This window comes from Etheostoma cragini, chromosome 9 (assembly GCF_013103735.1).
Source record: "Etheostoma cragini isolate CJK2018 chromosome 9, CSU_Ecrag_1.0, whole genome shotgun sequence".
Lineage (NCBI taxonomy): Eukaryota > Metazoa > Chordata > Actinopteri > Perciformes > Percidae > Etheostoma > Etheostoma cragini.
The window spans coordinates 29,161,568-29,183,692 of NC_048415.1; the positions used below are offsets into that span (position 1 = coordinate 29,161,568).

The 22,125-nt window shown below is 38.7% G+C and overlaps 1 protein-coding gene and 1 long non-coding RNA gene across 2 annotated transcripts in view; one reads left to right on the plus strand and one right to left on the minus strand.

Moving 5' to 3' along the window:
* Positions 1–22,125, minus strand: part of nlgn1 (neuroligin 1) — a 323,328-nt gene that overhangs the window by 251,713 nt on the left and 49,490 nt on the right. The window lies entirely within an intron of this gene.
* On the plus strand, positions 3,175–18,395 carry LOC117950456. The gene is made up of 3 exons (XR_004657903.1): positions 3,175–3,187; positions 13,005–13,010; positions 18,320–18,395. It is a non-coding gene; the product is annotated as an uncharacterized LOC117950456 (long non-coding RNA).

The following is a 22,125-nucleotide window of genomic DNA, read 5'->3' on the forward strand; positions in this document are numbered from 1 at the left end:
AACTGTCCCTACTCTGTTAAGCGGCTTTGAGCTCGGGAAAAGCGCTATACAAATTCAATTTATTATTATTATTATTATAAAACACAAACATCAAAAAGTAATAATCTCATAATCCTATGATATTATTTCACTTTGACTTTTGTTTGCATCATGATAGGTTTTTCAATGTCAATGTAAATTTTTTCTTGATGTCCGTGTATTTTCAATGACAGTTGTTTTTTTTTACGCTGTCAAGATTTTTACAGTGTCACTGTTTTCAGTTTCAACTTTCTGTCACTGTTTTGGCATAGGGAGGAGGGGCCTGAGGGGAAGGACAAAGAGGGCGTGGCTTGTGGGAATTTACATAGGCTACTGGGGAGAGACCGCACCTCCATAGGAATCCTGCCATTTTTTCACACAGAAGCAGGCTGGTTTAGTGTTAACTTTTAATGTAGTTTGTCAGTGAATGCGTCCAGCCTTTTAGTGAGTGTGTGACTTGCCTAGAAACCTATTATATGAAAAAATGGCCGATATGAATGGACTTACTTGAGATTTGGAGGTTCCAGGTGAACGTGTGGAAGACATTGCAGATATGCGGTTTTAACAACTCTGGGAGGATTTGTCTGGAGGTGTAGTCTCTCGCCAGTAGCCTCTGTAAGTTACCCGTAAGCCATGCCCCTTTTATCCCTCCCCTCACGCTCCTCCTCCCTATGCCAAAACAGTGACAGAAAGTTGAAACTGAAAACAGTGACATTGTAAAAATCTTGACAGCGTAAAAAAAAAAAACTGTCACTGAAAAGACACGGACATCAAGAAAAAATGTACATTGACATTGAAAAACCTATCATGATGCAAACAAATGTCAAAGTGAAATAATATCATAGGATTATGAGATTATTACTTTTTGATGTTTGTGTTTTATACTTCAGTTCAACAGTTTTCAATGCCAATATTTGTTGTTCCAATGCCAAATCTTATTTTCAATACCACAGGTTACTGTCACTGTTCTAGCTCCATAAAATCTGATCAATAACCAGTATTACAAAGGTCTGTGCCACCATTCACAACACATTTATGATTTTACTAAATTGACTGCAACAGGTTACAACCACAGGCAATAGTTTATGTTGCAGGTTATGGGAGGCAGTGCACATGCTGCTGTAAGCACAAATGGGTGTAGCTTTTTTGTACCATAACCCCTTCAAGGAAACAAAGGATGCCAGTACCAAACTCATAAAAGGTGTCTGCCTATCTGATGCTCTTATTGGTAGGATGTTTGTCAGCACTCTCCAAAATCTTTACAAATCACTGTTATCACATAATTTTGATAATAATATGACTTTCTTCTGACCTGACACTGCTAAGGTAAATGTTTGATTAGGTTTGAGCGCTGTAACCCAACATGTTGGGTAGGGTTTCAAAACCTTACTAAAAATTCCCATTTGCGCTAACAACTGACCAAATTCTACCTGCAGATGAAGACTGTGTAATTTGTTTTAATTTGACAAACTAGATTTTCAAAGGTCAAAGTGAATATCCATACTCTAATTTTTTTTATGCCTGTGAGTGTTGGCAGGGGCTGACTCACAAGTCCTAGGCAGTGATGTGATTAGTTCATACATGCAGCTTTTATTCATTTAAAAGAAAATATAATAAATAAACTAAACTGTAAACCTTTGATGTAAATTTACTGCTAAAATCTCACAATGTTTTACCTTTTATATGTTATATAAATGGCCATGCATTCTGGGAGAAAACAATATTACAGCACATCTGTGAATGTTACAAGTATTACAGATATTTACTGTTAATAACAATGCATCTTGAGAAAATAATAGAAAATTCAAGAATTACCATGCAGTCAGTATCTCACTGTAAATTCAAATAATGCGGTAAGAAACTGTATTTCTATTAACAGTAAAATACCGTAAAATTTAAAAACAGCATGCTTACTGTAAATTAACAGTAGTTTAGTGGCAAAGCTGCTGCCAGTATATTACTGTAAATTTATGGTGTAAAGTTAGACAGTGTATGAGATCTTGTAATTATTTTGCAGGTTTTATTTTTTTTTCAAATACTGATCATACATGACAAAAAGGATTATTTATCACTGGTACCTGGAAACAGACTCATAATCAGACGAAACAACGAAGCAATCGTCCCATGTAAATGTAGAGTCACAGTAGGAAAATGTACGTTGATGGCACCCTAGGAGAGTGAGTGGACAATGAGCAGCTGGGGTAAAGTTGCCACTGAAGAAACCAAAATATATTTGAATAAGAGAAATAGCTACGAAGGAAAAGAGAGATGCATACTTAAAAGTAATTATTTGTATGTATTATCTCAGCTATTAACAGTATAAGAGAGTGTATTTGTATAACAGGTAATATGTCAACCTGTTACTCCTATTTTCTCTTTTTATCAACTTTCACTCCCTCTCCCACCCAATTGGAATTGGTCCCTCTTTTATAGCTCAACAGGCATGCAGAGGATTTCTCTGGTAAATAAGCATTGCCTAACACTCTTTGACCTCTCTTCAGGCAGAAAGGCTGAATCTCAGGCAACTTAATTTAAGGCTTCCTCCCAGTGGAACTGAAGGGCAAAGTCTACACACTCTTCCATCTCATCTCCGTTCCATCTACAGCGGCATAATAATCAGTGGAATGAACAAAGGAAGAAAAGGCAGATTGGCTGATGTAGCTCTATTAAAACAACCTTTAACTGTGTTGCCTTTATTCACTCACTTTGTGAGAGTTATAATTCTATCAGTCTATTTATAGACAAAATGCCATATCATCTCTTTAGAGTAAGTGACCAAATGTTATTAACGTGTCAATTCTATTGTCAGGTAATGTGCATATTTGATGATTAACTCTGTGGGTCAGGTGGCACCTTTGTTTATATTCAAAAGTTCATACTACTGAAGATGAAGTTGTGGGCTTACTGACGTGAATAAGGGCACGTTGTGGTTTGTTAATGCTGCAATGTCATTACATAGATGTGCTCTGCTGCTACATGCACAGAATGCAGTGTTATTTCTGTTCTGTTCATGTCCTAAAATGTAATATGTAAAGTGAAATGTGTGCAACTACTGCATATTGCTTAGTAAATGGCATGTGTCTTTGTAGAGCATATCCTGTCATATCATCCTAACTCAATTATTGGGTCACAATTAAAACTGATGCCCCACTGAAAGTAAGGAAGAAGAGTGATAGGAACTCAGGGTCAAAGGCCCTAAATGTCGGTACCAACCTCTATGGTAAATCATACAACAGTCGTGTACATATTTGAAATTGAACCTCAAATGTCATGTTGGTGATAGAGATGTCAGCATATCACTATATGGATTACAGCACTCATGTCATTATTATATTACATTATAAATGTTGAGTTATTTCTGGATAAAGTGAAAACTTTGACCTTTCAAAAGCAACAAAAGCATTAAGACCTCTGCGGAAAATATAGTGAAAGCTCTTTAATGCACATATAAAAGAGAAGATGCAACCAAACATGCAGGCATGTCTATTATCTATCTGTTTTAAGGTGACCTTTCAGTTGTCTTCTATTTTATTTGTCACATTTTCATGGTCTTTTGGCAGCTTACATCCATTTAGGCACATAAATGACATAGGATTGTACTGTGTGTTAGTTCTGGAGAGTCACCAAATTTCTTTAAAACATTATTGTTATGTACATAAATTTGTATGCCATTTGCCGTATTAGTTGTTGAGCACATGAATGCCTGTTAATACAGTTAGTCCCAATCTGCAAAAATAATTGAGAACAACTAACCGCAAAAAATGTAGTTCAAGTCTAATATTGCCACAAAGTGCACAGTCTTGTTTCTATTATGGACCTTGTAGTATATCACTAGCAAATACCTGCAAATAACTGCAGTGATACATTGTATTTGACTAGTGTACCTGTGCTGATAGATAGATAGTAGCTTTTGAATAAATTAGTAAATTAAATTTAAAAATAATAAATATAATGGACTCAAAGTCATGGCAGAAAATTTACTATACTATATAATATTACTGTAAAAGATTGCATTTTGATAAGAGAATGTTACCGGTCAGCACCAATGAGGTGATTTTATCAGATTACACACACACACACACACACACACACACACAGAGCGAGAGAGAGAGAGAGAGAGAGAAAGTCCCAAGCTAAATACAATAGACAGAGACAATTAAAAGGAAGGTCAGATTCCTATTAATCTTAATTCCTACTAATCTTCACCAAGACTATCTATCTCAAAATATCTGTCTTGTCTATGTCCATCTTATTTTTGGCATTTGATCTTACTCTCACTCTTACCTCCCACGCACATAGACTGGCACGCTTTTCATACCTCTCCCATCCCACCGTAAGCTCCAGGATTTAAAGCACAACTCTCTTTTCTCTCCTACTCTAAACCTTTAATAAAGCAGTAAGCAGTGTATTACGCTTCATCCTTGCTATTAAGCATTCTCTCTGAGGGTCTTATGTTATTCAGCCTCTCACTTGTCAGACGCAGCCAATATGCGGAGACAGACTGACAAAGCAAAAAGGATGAACAAGACAATAATGATATTGTCTTAAAATAGATTATATTATATTATATATAAATACTTTTTTATAATCTATTAGAACAAACCTGAAACAGACAATACTTTTAGATTGATAGATTGGGGAAAGGTTTATGGCCACAGATACTGGTAACTGGTACTCTGAGTGCTAACCACTGTGAAGGTAAGGGCAGGACAAATTGTAATAACTTTGAGTTTAAGAAAAAATGAAAAATGATAAAGAAAGAAGTGCATGATGGTGCAATGAGAAAAAAAGATGCAGAGAAAAGGGGAGTAGGTGAAAGAGGAGACATAGGAAAAAGAAAGAGATGGGGGAGCTATCATCTTGAAGTAACAAGGGTCATTGTCTGCACCCTCCCATTCCCCGTTCTAACACACCCCCTCCTCCTTAGTGACTCAGTCACCACGGCAACAGAGCAGAGGGTAAATCGCCGTGGCGATTGCCCTAGGACGTGGCGTGCATGGGAATGCTGCGTTCCGGCTGCCACAACCATGTGTACACAAACACACTCTCTCACACACACACACAGGCACACAGGCACACACACACACAGGCACACATACACACACACAGGCACACATCAGTATTAGCGGCCATAAACAACTCTCTTGACTCTCCCAAAGCCACACACCAAAACCCAGTAACCTCTTTTGCTGATCACAAACAATGTAACACGGACATACATGACATACTGTATTTACCTCAATCTATAAAGAACATCACTTCTAGCATTTCCTAGACAGAATGGTGTTTGTTTCATATTCATGCCGCCCTCAGCCTGTCTTCAGTCAGACTTAGAGTGCAGCGTTTTGGGTTTTTTCGTTGACATAACTCCATATTTTCTGATTACATTAGCTTGAAAGTAACATCTTGTATTTAAAGAATAATGTGTCTTAAAAGCTGTACTAGACAGCTTGACACACTGGAGGAGGATGTTTGAAGAGTTTATAACCCACAAATCCTTAAGGGTGACACTAGCAAATTAAATGTCTTCTTCTTTGTGTGTTGGAAGGATGGAGGTTGTAAACCAATAAATATGGAGGATTAAGTGTGCCAGTGGAATAATTGTAAACTTTTCCATCAGTTTATATTAATTACTTTACTTATACAAGTGAATGTGCCCTGTGGGAGTCCACAAAGAGTGTCAAATTAAATCAAGATATAATAATCAATCATGTCAAAGATTAAACAAACATGCAACTTTAGCAAAAATTGAAAAGGATGAAATCTCAAATTTAAATTTACAAATAATGAGGAAACATCAGTCTACCTTGAATGATTATGCCTAGACTATAATTTGTTATTTCCTTAAAAATTAAAGATAAAAAGCCCGTTGAGGGGCAGTGGCAACAATGCTGTCTGTAAAAAAAATTATAATTACCCTTTATTCTTCCAATTTTATCACACAGTAGTTGTAAAATCAATTACATTATATGGTACAAACAAAAGAGTAAGGAGAACTTATGAAGGCTCAGTAACAAAAGAAGAGCGGTGAAAGAAGGGTTAAGTGCAAAGGGTGAGACAGCAGGATAATGAGAGCATAGAGAGAGGGTGAAAAAAGATATTCCTAGGCCATGAGAAAGCCCAGGAAAAAGAAGGGAGGTGGGCACTTGCTGAAGGACTTTAGATGGGCTGACTGCCAGTGGCCTGGACAGCTGATTGGCCCGGAGTGTCAGGCCAATGGTAAAATGCGAAACAAAATGGGTAAATCCAGGCAAAAACAGCATAGGGAATACAGTCATTCAGTCTGCTTTTAACTTGATGACAGTTGGGAGATAAACTGACAGAGCAGGAGCAAGAGACAAGGTGCATCTGACAAGGAGCACATTAAAAGGGGAAAAGCCCTGGAAGAAAGTGCAGGTAAATGCTTTCTAATTACAGATATGCTCACGAGCAAGGAACATGGTCAATGTTAGAAGAACAAAGGAAACAAAAATCCTGGCAGCAAGGCTTACAGTGTAAGCATTGCTTCTTAAAAAGAGAATCAACTTGGGCGGGGTAGTGGTGACTTTATGACATGCCCTGCACTGAGCATGTCATAAAGTCACCACTACCCCGCCAAAGTTGATTCTCTGTTTCAAAACGAATAAATGGCTTCAACACTTGACCTTACAAAGTAGAAGGTCTGGTGCCTAAGATGTTTTTAAATACATTACAGTATATTAAAAAGTATTTATTAAAAACTGAATTTAAAATGCAATAAATATACATAGCTGGAATGAAACTGATCTGTGAGAAGAGCTGCCTAAAACTTCAGCAGAAAGGACAAAAATATCTTGCAGACTAACAGTTGAAAGTCCAATATGTCAATGAAGGGTACAGTAACCTATTGTTTCTTGAATGCTGTTGTATGAAATAAACCCTCAAACAATCCATGCAACCAAATGCTTGGGGCAATGTTATAAATGCAAAGGTAGAGCACAGCTCTGCCTCCACATGCACCAGGCTTATCATAAAATGCCAATGATAATTCCCAGTAGCCTAGAGACAGCACTAACATAATGTGCTCGTTCTTGAAGAACATCATTGTAAAGTTCTGCATTACAAACATGTGACCTTACTTTAACAAAGTTGACAGCAAGCAACTACATAAAAGCCTCACAAGCTTTTACAGCTCGATAAACCAGCATGCCTGCAGTGTTTATGGACTCCCACCAACCTGTTGTATTATCGAGCAACCTCCAGAATCAAATAGGGTCTATACTCAATATTTCTGGCCTGGGTGCATGAATGCAGTTTCAGTCCTGGACACCACACAATTCAAAGGTAAAATGGCTACTTTGTCAGCATATTGTCCCTGTCAGGCAGAAACCATGTACATTTTTATTTCAAAAATCAATGTTATTAGTTACCCTTTATATCTGTGGGTTTTACAAATATTTAAACAATCACAAGGTGATTTTTCTAAGTTCATCTGAGGTTAACAGCTCAATAAAATAAATTTCAAATTAGCTTTCTTTCATTTCCTGAATTTTTGACAATGGAGTCATCAACACCAAGCAAAGGTGGTGTTCTGCTAATATATGACAATCACAAGTGATCCCATACTCGCACCATGCAGAAGTGTTAGTACACAAAGAAAAAAACTCTTTCACACCAAATCTTCAGACCCAACTGACTGAATTCCCTCTGTCATTGCAGGAGTCTTAGTAGTTTTAGCAGGGGAGTGTCTGACTAGTGACTGAGAGGACTTGGCACAGCCTTGATGCACAGTGTTGCATCCTCTTTAAAAGCTCATTGAAAGACTGATGATGTGTAATCTTTGTCACAAGTGGTTTGCTGTTGAGCAACAAACCTAAAACAAAAGTGAACTTCTTTTGTTTGAACTAAATGTTAACAGTTTAAACAGACTGAACCTACTACTGCTCTGTGGGAACAGGTAGTTTTACTTGCTGATGTATGAACTGAAATGCATTTGACTGGATATGTGATTACTTGCCTTTGAAAAAGGTCAAAAAGTAAAAAGTCAGTGATATAGTTATTATTTATGTGACATGTTTACTTACTTAATCTCAGTAAATTGTTCAACCAAGAGAAAAAAAGCATAAATTAGACCAGGATGGAATGAATATGTGTCTGAACTTCATGTAGAGGCTAAGGAAGCTTTTTGGAGCTGGGTATCATCTGGAAAAGCTAGATGTGGCCCAGAGTGAACAAACACTAGTGGTCAAAAGTTTTGGGTCACTTTGAAATGTCCATTGCACTCCATTATAGACAGAATACCAGCTCAGATCAGGTGTATTGGGCAGCAGTTTCCAGATAACATTATGTGTTTACATAATTGCAAAATGATTCTCCAACGTTTTCTCAGTTAGTTTTTTAAAATAATATCAGATTAGTAAACATAATGTGCATTTGGAACATTGGATGAATGGTTGCTGATATTGGGCGATGTAGATATTGCATTAAACATTAGCACCCCACTCAGATCAGCTGGTATTCTGTCTATAATGGAGTGGAACAGAAATTTGTAAGTGACCCCAAACCTTTGGCAGGTAGTGTAAGAAAAAAGCAAGTGTGAGGTTTAAATATGCTGTACGCTTTATCAAAAAGTAATGAGCAGATGATAAGGGCGAATTCTATGGCCGGAAAGCTCCAGCAGAATGATTTGTATAAATTCTAGAAGGAAGTGAAGGTTATCAATAACAGTAAGATGCCTTTGCCATCCAGCATTGCTAGGTTCGCAGGGGGTGAACATATTTCTGAGCTGTGGGGGAAACCTTTTTTAGAGAGACTTTTAACCGTGTTGAAAGGGCTGAATAGCAGGTTGGTGATGTCATTTTTATCAGACCTGATGAAGTGTGTCATGCTATTGAGAAATCTTCTGTGAACAAAGCATGTGGTCTTGACCAAATAACAATACACCTGAAGTATGCACACAGAATCTTAGTGTTACTTACTATATGCTTCTCTGGTGTATTACCTCGCTCTATGTTACATGTACTATTTGTGCCAGTTATTAAGGGACAAAACCTGTAAGATATCAAGCATAGAAAACAACAGACTTGTCGCTCTAGCAAGTATACTCTCTAAAGTGTTAGAACAAATTTTATTTGATAGACTACAAGAATACTGTATAGTATTCTATCCACTGACAATCAATTTGGTTTTAAAAAGAAACATGGCACAGATTTGTGTATTTTGTGTGCACCGAAAGAACTTGTTACCAAATATAAAAGCCACGGTTCAACAAGTTTTTTTTCCTTGATGCATCCAGAGCTTTTAACTGTGTTAATCACAGAAAACTGTTAAAAAAATTACAAGAGCGAGGGTCCCCCTATACCTAATATGAATCTTGCATTATTTGTACTCCCATCAAACTATGCAAGCTAGGTGGGGGAAGATCTGTAAGGGCAATCTGTTACATGTAGTTTTTTATCTGGACCTTGAGTCTCTAAAGTAAACATGTTTCAGCTGAATAAAAAGATTTGATTAGGCAAAGTAATTTATAATTTCCGCCTCTCAAATCAAGGGTTCTGCGGCTGAGGCACTTTTAATTGATTCCTTCACAGCTCACAACTTCTCCCCTTAACTTCCAAACCATCTTGATTCTTTATCAGTTTAAAAAAAAGGAGCATGCCCTCTGTTAAAACAAACTGCCTACCTTGTTTCCCTAACCTTGACCAAATGTTTCATTTTCTGTAAGACTATCGTTGATAGTGAAGATTTCATTGGAAGATATTGTAGCAGCAAACACTTGGTAATAAATGGATGTCAATTCATGTTAAAGGGCATTTCATACCTATAGTTTGTTTGTTCTGGTATCAGTCAGAGAGTTTGTAAGCGTTTTACCCTTGGTTCAGTTTTGTTTCACACAGGGATAAATTCAAGCATACCAGACTGCATTACTACCATTGCTTATTGGTCAGATGTGTCTGGGGCAGGAGAAAAACTGTAAATACAGGAAGAAGGAAGAAGGTCCTGTGTTCTGGACTAGTTTATATTTCTTGCATCTCCATGGTCAAATCTGCTCATTTCATTAATATACGTTTTTATACATAGTTTTATGAGCAACGTTACTAAGTCTGTTCTGTCTCCAACTTTAGCAGCAGCTGGTTTGACCACCGTAATGCGAGACACAGCGAGCTTGACCGCAGTCTATTTCTAGGAGAAAAACATTGCAAGCTTTAAAAGTTTATATAGCAGATTGCAAAGCATTTCGGACAACAGGGGCCGTTTAGCTCAGACTTGTGGAGCAAACATACAATAGTTGCTGTGGTTCGAGGTTGGATCACATTCATACCACAAACAAACCGCTCCAATATTTTGTTTGAAAGCGTACGGAGACCACCCCTTCAAAGAGGTCTCAGTACACTTGTTTGGTCCACTTTTGGCACAGATCTGAGTACGATTGCTGCTTGTACACCTGCCAAAACACACCGCACCAAGGGAAGAAACAAACTGTGGGATTCAATCAAACATAATCAGGCAGGTGTGAAAGCCCTCTAACAAATGTGTAAAATGTAAATTGGTGCTTCCCAGAATCGTCCAATGTCAAAGTTTGTCTGCCTTGTTTACAAGGCAGTCCCAGTAAAATTGGAGGTAAAGTCACGTCTCTGAGAATTTTGGGAAACTGAACATTAACTTGTTCTCTGTTTTCCTTAATGAAAATTAGCACTGTCATAACTGCCTCCTGTCAATGACAAAATGTTACTGGACATGCATCGCTAAGGTCGGTGTGTTGGGGATTAAGGTTTAATTTAATTGACCTTTGCCCCCATGACCGGGAGGATAACCTGGGCAGTGAATATTTGGTGTCAAAGTTGAAAACCCTGCATGTCAGACTAAACCAGTGTCTTGTTTCTCAAAATAGCAAGTTGTACTTCAACTTGAAATCAAAACTGGTAAAAGTGCATTTTCAGAAACTTTAGAAATATTAAACTAAATAAAACATAGTGTTGAGCAAAACAACATGAAAATCAAACAAAAACTATAAATCAGTTTCCAAATGAGGCATATATAACAGCTCTGTGGGCCTTCGGGGACTCGCCTCAGCAAACAGCATATTAGACTTTGTACTGACGTCTAAAAGATGCCTTCTTTCCAGAGCTGTCTTCACAGCACCATGTTCCTGATACTTTATGTTGTCAAGCTTTTAGCTTTTTAAGAAAACCTTTACAGAAAAATGTGAAATACAGAGCTTTCAATGTGAGATTCATCACAGCTTCACACTCAACAATACATGGAGCAGTTTCATTGACTATTGTGGGTTTCTGTGTGTATATGTGTAACATATTTATGTGAAACTGCTGAAGGATATTTTAGCACTCCTTTTCAGGCCACAAGGAACAGATAAGTAATAGAGCTCAAAGTAAAACCTCTGAGCAGGTAAAACAGCAATCAATTGCACCTCAACCAGCTGGAATATCCAGTAGGTATTAGAGTGAAAAATATTACTCCATGGCACTTGGGAACAGCACTAAAGAGGTTTACACAATCCTATCAGCAGCTACACTACTGTATAATGTAACTACTGCTACTCTCCTATCAGCAACCTTATCAGCTGAACAAATTCCTGAAATGTTGAGATTTGATATGAGACACTTGAGACACTTAATTCAAGAAGCCAATTCAGCAAATTGAAAGACATTGATTCATATGATTTGTGTGTGTCATGTACACATCTTTTTTTTTTCAAGAACAGTGTTTTTTCTCCCAGTGTCGTATCACACTTGAGACTCTTCAGCATAAAAAACACAGCAAGTCAAATTGGCTCAAAGCTCTGCTTTGCAAGAAATTATGTACATATCTTACAGATTATGATTTAGAGGGAGGATCTCAAAGAGATGCTTTATTTTGCTCTCACACCACTGTTACAGAGCATTGCAGGGATTTCCTCAAATGGTGAAGAGATGGTAACATTGGAACTTGTTCTCCTTGTCGCTTCTCATTAAAACTCTGCTTATTCAGGTGGCCGAGAATCAATTAATTATTGGTTAGAAGTAATTAGTTTCGCAAAAACTCTCCACCAAGTAGGAAAACAAATCATCATCGTTACTGCTTCATTAGCTGACTAAAAAACGTTGAGGCATCTTTTTTCTCTAAGACACTATTTCAGTTAAACATTATCTGTCAAGGTCTTTTGGCATGAAGAGTCCGTCAATTGGTAAATTAATTATGTCAATTTGATAAGGAAAGGTGGGAAGTGATGACAAAGAGAGACATTCCTTTATTCTAAATGGCTAGAGATGCTTAATCAGTCAATCACAACCAGATATCTTGTAACTACACCGGAACACAACGCTTATGTGTTTATCTTCATAATTAAATACTTATCACAAGCCTAAACCTTTCCTAACCTCTATGGCTGCTCCCATACATACATGTGCAAAACTATGTGTGTATGTATGTAAGTGCCACCTCTGGACAAGAGTTTGCTGTCGCTACTGCTGTGAGGGGATCTTGGCAATGGTCATTAGCTTGTAATAGCCTCTTCAACACAACATCCCTCAGTGATTAAATAAAGTGATACCCTCCCTCCCTCCCTCCCTTTTCTACTCCCAGTTATAAATGTCAGGGGGAGAGATGTGCTGTTGCTAGAGATGGATGCATATCGAGGAACATAAAAGACAGGCATTTAGGTGGGTTAGATGTTGTATTGGAAAAAATTGAACTTGAGCTTCCACTGACAACCCAGCCCCCCGCTATCCTTTAAAGCTCAAGAATAAAGCACCAAATGAAAATATTATTCTCTTTAGGGTGTTGACTATATTGTTGAACATTTGTGTATTTATTATTGTGGTGGAATATCCATAAACAGCATGCTGTGGTATGATGAGACAAAGCAAAAGCTAAGACAACATCAGGCCATAGGTCGAAGGTCAAGGGATGAGATTATTCGGCAAGTCTCTAATAACCAAACCTGTTCATGTATAAGTATGTCTGTCTCTACAGATTCGGGGAATCTAGGCAGCTGCATGATAAAGGAATGTTTTGCCTACTGCATATAGAAGTTGGTGGGCCAGCCACACTTTTGCAAACTTTCCAGATAATGGCTTTAGCATCTGTGTTTGGGTCCCTGCAATATTGTTGTTTACCTTCAAAGGGTCAGCTAAATATAGCACTTCCAGCATGAGTTTAAATACCCCTTCAGAAAGATAGAACCTAACGAGAGATGGGACAGCATTGCAATATACCACGGCCTGCTTAATTGTCTCCTCAATTGAGTGTTCAATAAATGTTCCTGTTTAAGTCATCAAAATCTCCAGTCTTCTTCACATATTTGAAATGAGTTGTACTGCTAACAGTTTTAATGAAGCGCAATCAGAAAGATTCATGCTCAAACTGTTCATTTAAATCTTCTTGTCTTTCCCGCTCCCAACTCAACATTTATTTGTACCACCGCTGTAGATTTTGACACAGCTGGCTTTGTGTAAGCCACTTTAACATAGTCAGCCAAATGATGTAATTTCTTTTGCAGCTGCACTTTCTGCAATTGTTGCACTATTTGCACCGATGAATGTGTGCATACAAGTGATCATGGCTGCATGTGGACATTGTACAGAATGTACATTGTTATTTTCTATATATGGACCGTGGTGATCACATTTACCTGATAAAGATGTGATGTGAAATAGATGGTTCAAATCATTGTAGCTGTACCAAATACATATATATGTGAGGACATATTCAGCATGTTGATGGCTTTCTTTGAATCTGGCTCTGTGAATATGCCACCAACCGCCCAGTGATGAAGGAAAAGTGAAAGGCTTCCACTCTTGGATAAAACTGCTACGCTGTATTTGATGGTGCTTTTAGGTGTTTAGTTGCATTGCTAGTTCTTCTCGGTTGTCCCTTAAAATCACTCTGGCTTGTATCCTTCCTGTATTTACTGTCATTCTTCATGCAGCAGCTGCAGACTTTACTTGTTGACATCAGTAAGTCTTACTATTTCAGTTTTAAGCCATACAGCTGTTTATTTTCTAGAAAACCTTAAGAACACAACTAAAGCAAACAGATAAACAAGCAGCAATTATTTTGGATCAACTCCTCCCTCATTTCAGTGCCCACTATCAGTGAAAAGAAAAGAGACATAATTGGGAAAAACAAGCTAAATGAGGATTCCCTCAGCAAGGGGGCTGGCCAATTTGAGTTTTGTGTCAAACTGGGAAAATGAAAGGCAGCTTTGATGAGCAATGAACTTTTTAAGACAAAAACTAAACAAGCTATTTTTTTGTCTTGGACATGTTCTAATTTTAACTTAGAGTTGTAGGTGTTCATGAAAGGTGATGCAATAATGTGTCTATTGTCCTTAACTGAAATGCCATTGATTGCTACTGGAAGGAATTCTTTATGTACAGACAAATGACTAATCAGGTGATGACACATCATCTCATTCACTTTTTATGTTTTATGTGAAAACACCATGAAGGTGCATTTCTCTCTAAGCCACCTACTTATATTGACAAGAGGACAAAACAAGTAACTATCCCTATGTCTCCAACGTTGTTTTCTATCTTTCGAGTCTAGACAGCAGTCTCACTAGATTACAGGCCTTGAGAGAGAGAGAGGGAGGAGTGATTGAGTTATATGAACTGGCAAAACCTTTCCTAACCTCTGTAGCTGGCAAGTGATCACAATGAAGGAAGAAAAAAGCAGGTAATTTGGCTTCTTTTGAGTGGGGAGTCGGAGCAAGGAGGAGAAAGGATAAGGAGGGAAACGGGTCTGCTCAGACTAATTGTCTAAGCGGCAGATCAATATCTGAGCTAAGAAGGAAAGACCACAGCTCAGTGATGAGACCGCCAATAGGTCCCAGGAGTCCAAATATCCCCCTGGGTTAGGATTTGTCATTCTTACTGGAGCAGTGAAATGTGGTTGTTAAGAAAAATGTGGAGGTTGTTACCATATCTGTTATTGTCGATCTAAAAGATTGATGATCTTGAAGGTCTCAGAGAATACACTTAATTTGTGGCCGGGTTGGCTCAGTTGGTAGAGCAGGCATACATATACATAGAGGTTTATTCTAGGACGCAGAAGTCAAGGGTTTGAGTCCCATCTGTAAAGATTTCCTGCATGTCTTCCCTCTTTCTCTCTCCTTTCTCACCGAGCAGTCCTGCCCATTAAAGGTAAAAAAAATTCCAAACGATTTCTTTTAGTGAAATGGCTTGCAAAATGCTGGTTGTTATTAAAAAGAAAGCAAAGTGCACACAATTGACAATTGACGTTTCTTTTTCTGTTAAGATTTAGGTAGTATTTTGATGATCTATCTCACATGACTCAAAGGGGACTATCAGCTAAATTGCATTAGTTCATTAGCTGACAACCTCTAATTTAAATACATTTTGCCATCCAAAGTAACACTAAGTATTTTTTGATCTCACGCTTCAGGAAGACAATTTCATTTGTCAAGGCCTTCCAAGCCATTACAGATCACTATTGAAAAAAAAACATCTAACCTTACATTGGTTAATTTTTTAGGATTTGGAGAAAAATATGGTTAAGGACAGGCCATGGTTAAAAGAAATCAGCATTGACTGTCAATATCAAACAGGAAGTGAACAGAAGCATGGGCTACAAGAGGGCTTGTCTGCAAGGTTTCAAAATGTTGGATCCTTGCCTTGTGCACGTGAGCCAACAAAGTCTCTCTCCCCACATGTAAATTACTGACACTCGGTCAGGATCCCATTGGCGTCATTTTTCAACCCTCTAGATTGCAACCCCTTGACAGAATTTTTCATTGTGTTAGGGTTAGGTCCCATACAGATGCTCAAGGGTGCCTTATCCATCAGTATCTGACGCTAAGGTCCACTGACCAAGTGTTGCTAATTGACAAATTGGGAGCAGCTATCACATGGACATAATGCCTATAAAGGTGTTCTAGCCTGCCATTACCTGACTGATTTCCCTTGTCTATAACTGTCTGCCTGATTTACAAGTAAAGCTCTATCCAAGTGTTTTTGCTCTGCCTGCGTCTGCTTTTTCGGTACAATTTTACAAACCCAGTGCAGTAAAACCACACATTATAATTCTCATGGGGGACAGATATCATGTGTTGTTGAATCAAACTGTGTGCATGCAAGCAGCCTTGCTTTAATATTTCTCACTGTATAGTTCAAAAGCTGTTCACTTCAAAGCGACACCCAGGTATTAACAATCATTTGATTAGGAGTTTCCCGGAAGGACCTCATTTCCATAACAGAAGTCTCCGAATGGGATCCCCAGTGAACATTAAAAAAGTAATAAATGACTGCATATTAATTTCACAGTAATTTACAGTGTCCACTTTCAGTCAATTGTACAAATATTAGCTCTAAGGCCAGAAAATCCTCATCCCCAGTATTTCCTTTATGTATCTAAATGAGGGACAACATTTAGAAAAACTGTGTGGTGTGTGTGGGCAGATGAGTCTTCATGAGTACACAAATTATGCTCCAAGGCAAGCTTAGTGAGGTGGTTTCCGCACACAACAGCTATAATTTGGAGGAGTGTGGACTCAACACAAAGGAGGGAAATCAAATAGCAATTGTTTGCCGATGCAATGTACAGCGAACATGATTAATATCTGTTTTTGTGTGGACAGGTATCCTATTAAGGGCCTGGTTTTCTGCAAAATAACATGCTGCATCTGCCATCTAAAAAACTATTAGAAATGTTCATTCTGTGTACAGGTCAGACCTAACGCCATTGCCAAACGAAAAGGAGGCCTTTGTGAAACCAGCTGATTTTTTCCTGCTATAAAAGTGTGGGAAGGACGTGAAAGTCTCTCTCTGCTTGTGCTTGCAAGGATGGCTGGACGATGGTGGTGGGAGGGGTGGGAGGTGGGCTTGCAGACTAATTGCCCAGAGCATGGCAGGGTGATAAAGCGACAGGCCGAGCAGACTGACGGCCACAGCAGTGAAAAGACCCCGCTCATAGAAACACCATAAAAGCTAATTACTGCCATACAAAGAGCCGCCCCTGCCATTGTGCCATTTGGAAAAGAGCAGAGAGAAAAACAGTGAGAGAGACAGAGAGGGAGACGAACAAGTGAAAGAACCTGCAGCAATAAAGACTAAACTAGTAACAATTAGTCTGCAGTGCTACTAATGACAAAGCCAAGATAAAATGGGGGGGCTAAATTAGGGGGGGTTCCATTGCTTCTCTCCAGGGCTCAATACTCTACCTTCCCAATAATGGGTAAGTTCTCCTAGTTTCAAAAAGGCACAACATATCTCCCCTGGCCTGTGTGGGTAGTAAAGACTAGCCTCGGTGGTTTGTTGCGCTAGAATAACACCTGCCGCTGGCTGGAGTGATATCCCACAGGGGAGATAGGTGCAGAACTACCATTGCTCCGGTGCCAGCCGGATGTCCGTTACCTTTCCGATTTCTTTGTGTTGGAATTTTAAACTCTGGTCGATGAGGACAATGGTCAACTGCTTCTCAGATCTCTGCAAGGTAAATCCAGACAGCTAGCTAGATTATTTGTGGAATTTGAGTTTTCTGTTGCACGACTAAAACAACTTTTGAATGCACACATGTTGCACCAAAACAAGCTCCTTCCCGAGGCTGTTTTGCAGCTACGCCCATGACGACTTTTGATCTGTTTAAAGACGTGTCAATAAACCGGAGAATGTTTTTCCTCATCCCAGAATGCTGGATGGACTAGCCTGCCCTCCTACTCAGCACATTGAAGGAAGGTCTGACAATGCAAGAGTAGGTTGTAATGTACCAGTGGCGCTGGCAGGATTCTATTTCATAGCACACACAAGAAGCGCCTGTCTGCTAGTATTCTAGGTGGGTTCCCACAGTCTACTAAGCAGGCAAATAAGAGAGAGAGAGAGAGATTAATTAATGTTTTGTTTATGTTTTTACTAACTGATACAACGTTGAAAACTCTTATTATTCACATTCTCAAATTCACTTTCACACATGCTCCAATATTGTAGTCATATGTATATTGACTTTCAAGAAATATATATAAATAAGGCACTGAGGGGAGATTGGGTGAACCTGTTTTGGACGCATATTCAGGAATCGAACAGATCATATTCAGGAATCAGATACACAGATTTTGCAACAAGACAGATTAATATATTGTACATTTGCCAAAAAATTTGCATGGATTTGGCATGTCCCCGTTTTAAAGTACTATACAGTTTGAACATGCAGCTTGATTTTAATGAAACGCAAAATTAAGCCTTTTAACATTTTCAGTGCTTAAGGATTTAGCACATTTATGGAACTTCCATTGTTGGGAACTGAAGCATAAATATCTCTTACACTGTAATCATACTGTATAACTATTCCGTTACCAAAGTATACTTACTCATTTGCCATGCAAAGGAAGCTACATTTCAACTTAACTAAACTATGAGATCATGAAAATTTCCCTCTGGTTTAAACCTGTACTAGTCGCCTCAGCCATGTCTCCAATGTATCTCTGTGTGTTCTTCCTCCATAGCAATCCCCAACCAATACATTTTAAAAACGTCTCACTTAGATAGTAAATGTCGTGAACCTATTCTTTGTGAATCTTTACAATAAGTACCTGAAAGAACTAAGCAGGCTTGCCATTTTTGGCTTGTAGCTGGCTTGAAGGTTGTTGTTGTTTCCCTAAGCAAAGATATTTTGAGACAGAATTTGACAGATGTCAGGCTTTATCATGGAAATGTACCTCCGTTGATCCAGAGTAATTTTTACCTAAATAAGTAAGCTTTAAATTAGTGGGGATTTTGTTATTATGCTCCAGTTTGGTAAATCACCAATAACGGTTTATTTCAATGATTTTTGTTATTGTTTTTTGGGCAATCTCTAAAATAAACACCGTGACACTGGGAAGAATGGCATAGATGGAAGAACATACACATACAGTACATACTGCCTTTTTTTATACACCCACCACACCCAGCCCAGTCTCATGGCTATCTATTGATCCATGTACAGGGTCGTTTTTTTCAAGGTGGTGAGCACGGATTTGGGAAGCATCTTCTGTGATAACAGCATGATTACACAAAAGTGCAGTATTGAAAAGCCAAAAATCTGCGTAAGGAGGTTGGTGGATGGGTCAAACAACCCAGGACCTCCACCCCGAAGACCAGGAATCGTGTCCCACGTGTGGCAGTTCCTTTCCGCGTACTTCTTTTCCTAACCACAACCGTCCCGTTGTTGTCGCCATCTCCTGCATGTGAAAGTTCCTTTCCCCGTTCTTTTCCTAACCACAGTGTGCCGTTTAATTTTTCCCATTGTTGCGTCCCCCAGAGATAAAACTAAATAACGTGACCATTTCACGAACTGCCGTGAGACACCACACACACACACATCACAGGCCCTCAGAAGTCTGTATGGTGTCCAGGAGTGAGCGAGCTGACTCTTTGATAGTGACATCCTGGAGAAAAGGAAAAGAAGTAGAAATCCCTGCTGGCCTTGACTGTAATGAGGGGGCAATGAAGTTTGAAGCTGCTCATTATCAACACCTAGAGCTGCAAGGAAGCTGGGCTGACAGTAGCCAAGGCAGGAAGGGTCCCTGGGAGGACCACTGCATGTGGTAGAAATACTGGAGGGAACAAATGGGGGCCAGGAACAGCTTCAGGATTTCAACAGACAGAAGGTTTCTCTTCAGCATGGATTCCTGTTATAGGAATCCATGTTGAAGCTCCAGATGGAAGCTAACATTAGTTTAACTAACAGCTAAAATAACTGTTAAAATATATAAAAAGCTGTTACAGCAGTTCTACTTTACTTGTGCTTATTTAAAATACGATCAATTATTGCTTGTCTTTAAAGTTATTACTGTAAAGTCTTAATTTAGCTGTTGCCTGCTTTTCCCAGTGTTTAAGTTTGAGTTAATGTTATTTGAGTGAATCAAGCTGTCAGCTAGCAGTTAGAGGAATTAGCTGTTACCCAAACTTTATGTTACATTGCGTTTTGTCTCAACCTCAAAGTGGTCAAGGGGCGTGGCTTTTAGGAAGTAGGTCAAGGGGCGTGGCCTTTCAATCCTGCACAGCTACCTGCACAGCGGCAGCCCATTCCATGATTCACCTCTACAGTACATATAGCCAAGTTGATCTCCCCGTCGGCGCCAGATCGTTGCATCCCTCATCAATCCTTACGCTTGCTCCTTTCCAATTACATTCTCACTCCAAACGCGTAAAATATGGATGTATAGTCCCGACCAAGCGCGTGTTATATGACGGTCAAGGAGACAACCAAGCATGTGTTATATGACGCTAAAGGAGACGACCAGGCGTGTGTTATATGACGCTGAAGGAGACGACCAAGCGCAAGTTATATGACGCTGAAGGAGACGACCAAGCATGTTATATGATGCTAAAGAAGACGACTAAGAGCGTGTTATATGACGCTAAAGGAGACAACCAAGCGTGTGTCATATGACGCTAAATGAGACGACCAAGAACGTGTTGTATGACGCTAAAGAAGACAACCAATTGTGTGTTATATGACGCTAAAGGAAACGACCAATCGTGTGTTATATGACGCTAAAGGAGACAACCAAGCATGTTATATGACGCTAAAGGAGACGACCAAGCATGTTATATGACAATAAAGGAGACGACCAAGCATGTTATGTGACGACCAAGAGTGTGTTAAAAAATAATAACGACAAAGGCACCTGACCAAGCGTTTACGAGATAGGAGTGAGAATGTGTTGCCTTGCCACCTCCAGGCTCAGATTCTATAGTGAGCCGTTGTGGATTCTCCTCTGCCTCAGATATGTATACAGTATGTATATATGTAGATATATATAATATGTATACTGTGTATATATATATGTATACATATATGGCTTTTAAAGACTTACTTTGTATTTACATATGTTAATGTTATAATCCTTAAGATTTCAATCATGATTAGTTTTGTCAACCACTGTGGGGACTGGTGGCAACCAAAAGTGAAGTGTGTTTATTTATCTTTTGGGGGTTATGGTACATTCTGCTTCCAGAATAAAGCCATGTTCGGTATATACAGAAGTAACAAAATACTCAAATTGGTGTCTTTAATATTACCTAAAATGCATGAATGCACCATCTTTGTCTAGTACATCATCATGTACAGCACATGCATTTGGAACCCTTGCATTTGGAACCTTTGTTCATGGGGATTTAGTTTGAATCGCACACCAGCTAGGCAGACTCCACCAGTTACAAGGAAAAAGACTAAACGACAATTATAGAATACTGATATATGCCTGTTGGAAAAATGCCTGCCATTAAAAGCATGAAAAAGGGTAAATGTTAACAATCATAACTTTAAATTTGAATATACAAAAGAAAAAGAAAACAATTTAATAACCTGTCACCATCATTTTATCAGCTTCTTTTCTCTCTCTGCCCTTGGTTTCTGACAAGCCCTGAGGTTATTAATACTTGTCAAACACCTCAACATGTAAACCACCCCTTCGCATTACACAAACACATTAACAAATACTTCCTCGTACCGCAGGACTGACGTTGCCACATCCGCAAACCCACCAGGCTAATTGACACTTGACAGAGAGATCACCGAGTCAGATCTCGCTAATTACCTGAGTGTGCAGTCATATTAAAGACAACACAAACACACACACACACACACACACTTGGATTCCACTGATAATTGTATTCAGAGTAATAAAAAAGAGAGGTTGGCATAGCGACAGTAAGAGCTTGTCTTCTGTTTCACATTGTCCTAATTACCCATCGATGCACTGGTACCGCCGGCTAACATGTAGTCAACTGGTTTTCTGCGACCTGACTGAAAGGAAGACAAACACAGAGAGATGCTAGTTTGATTTAGGTTTGCTTTCACACCTAGCAGGTTCTAAGTGCTGTATCTGTTTCTTTTTTTGACTTTGATTCAGTTTACAACAATGTCTTTGCAACAGTGGTATTTTAACTAAGGTGGTATCAAATAATGTCATTATGGATAATAAATATGGGATTTTTTTCCTCTTTTGTGTGAAATGCAGAGCAATTTGTTGAAAACAAAAAAAACATTGTAAAATAAGAAGAAAATAAGAATTAAAAGGAAAAACCGGTCCCACAGCAGTTCATGAAATTTTTGCATAATTCAATCTATTGATTTGTGTACATGGACACGATCATCTTGTTTTTTTGTGATGGTCAGCCTGTTTTTTAAACGTGTATTTCAATGGGA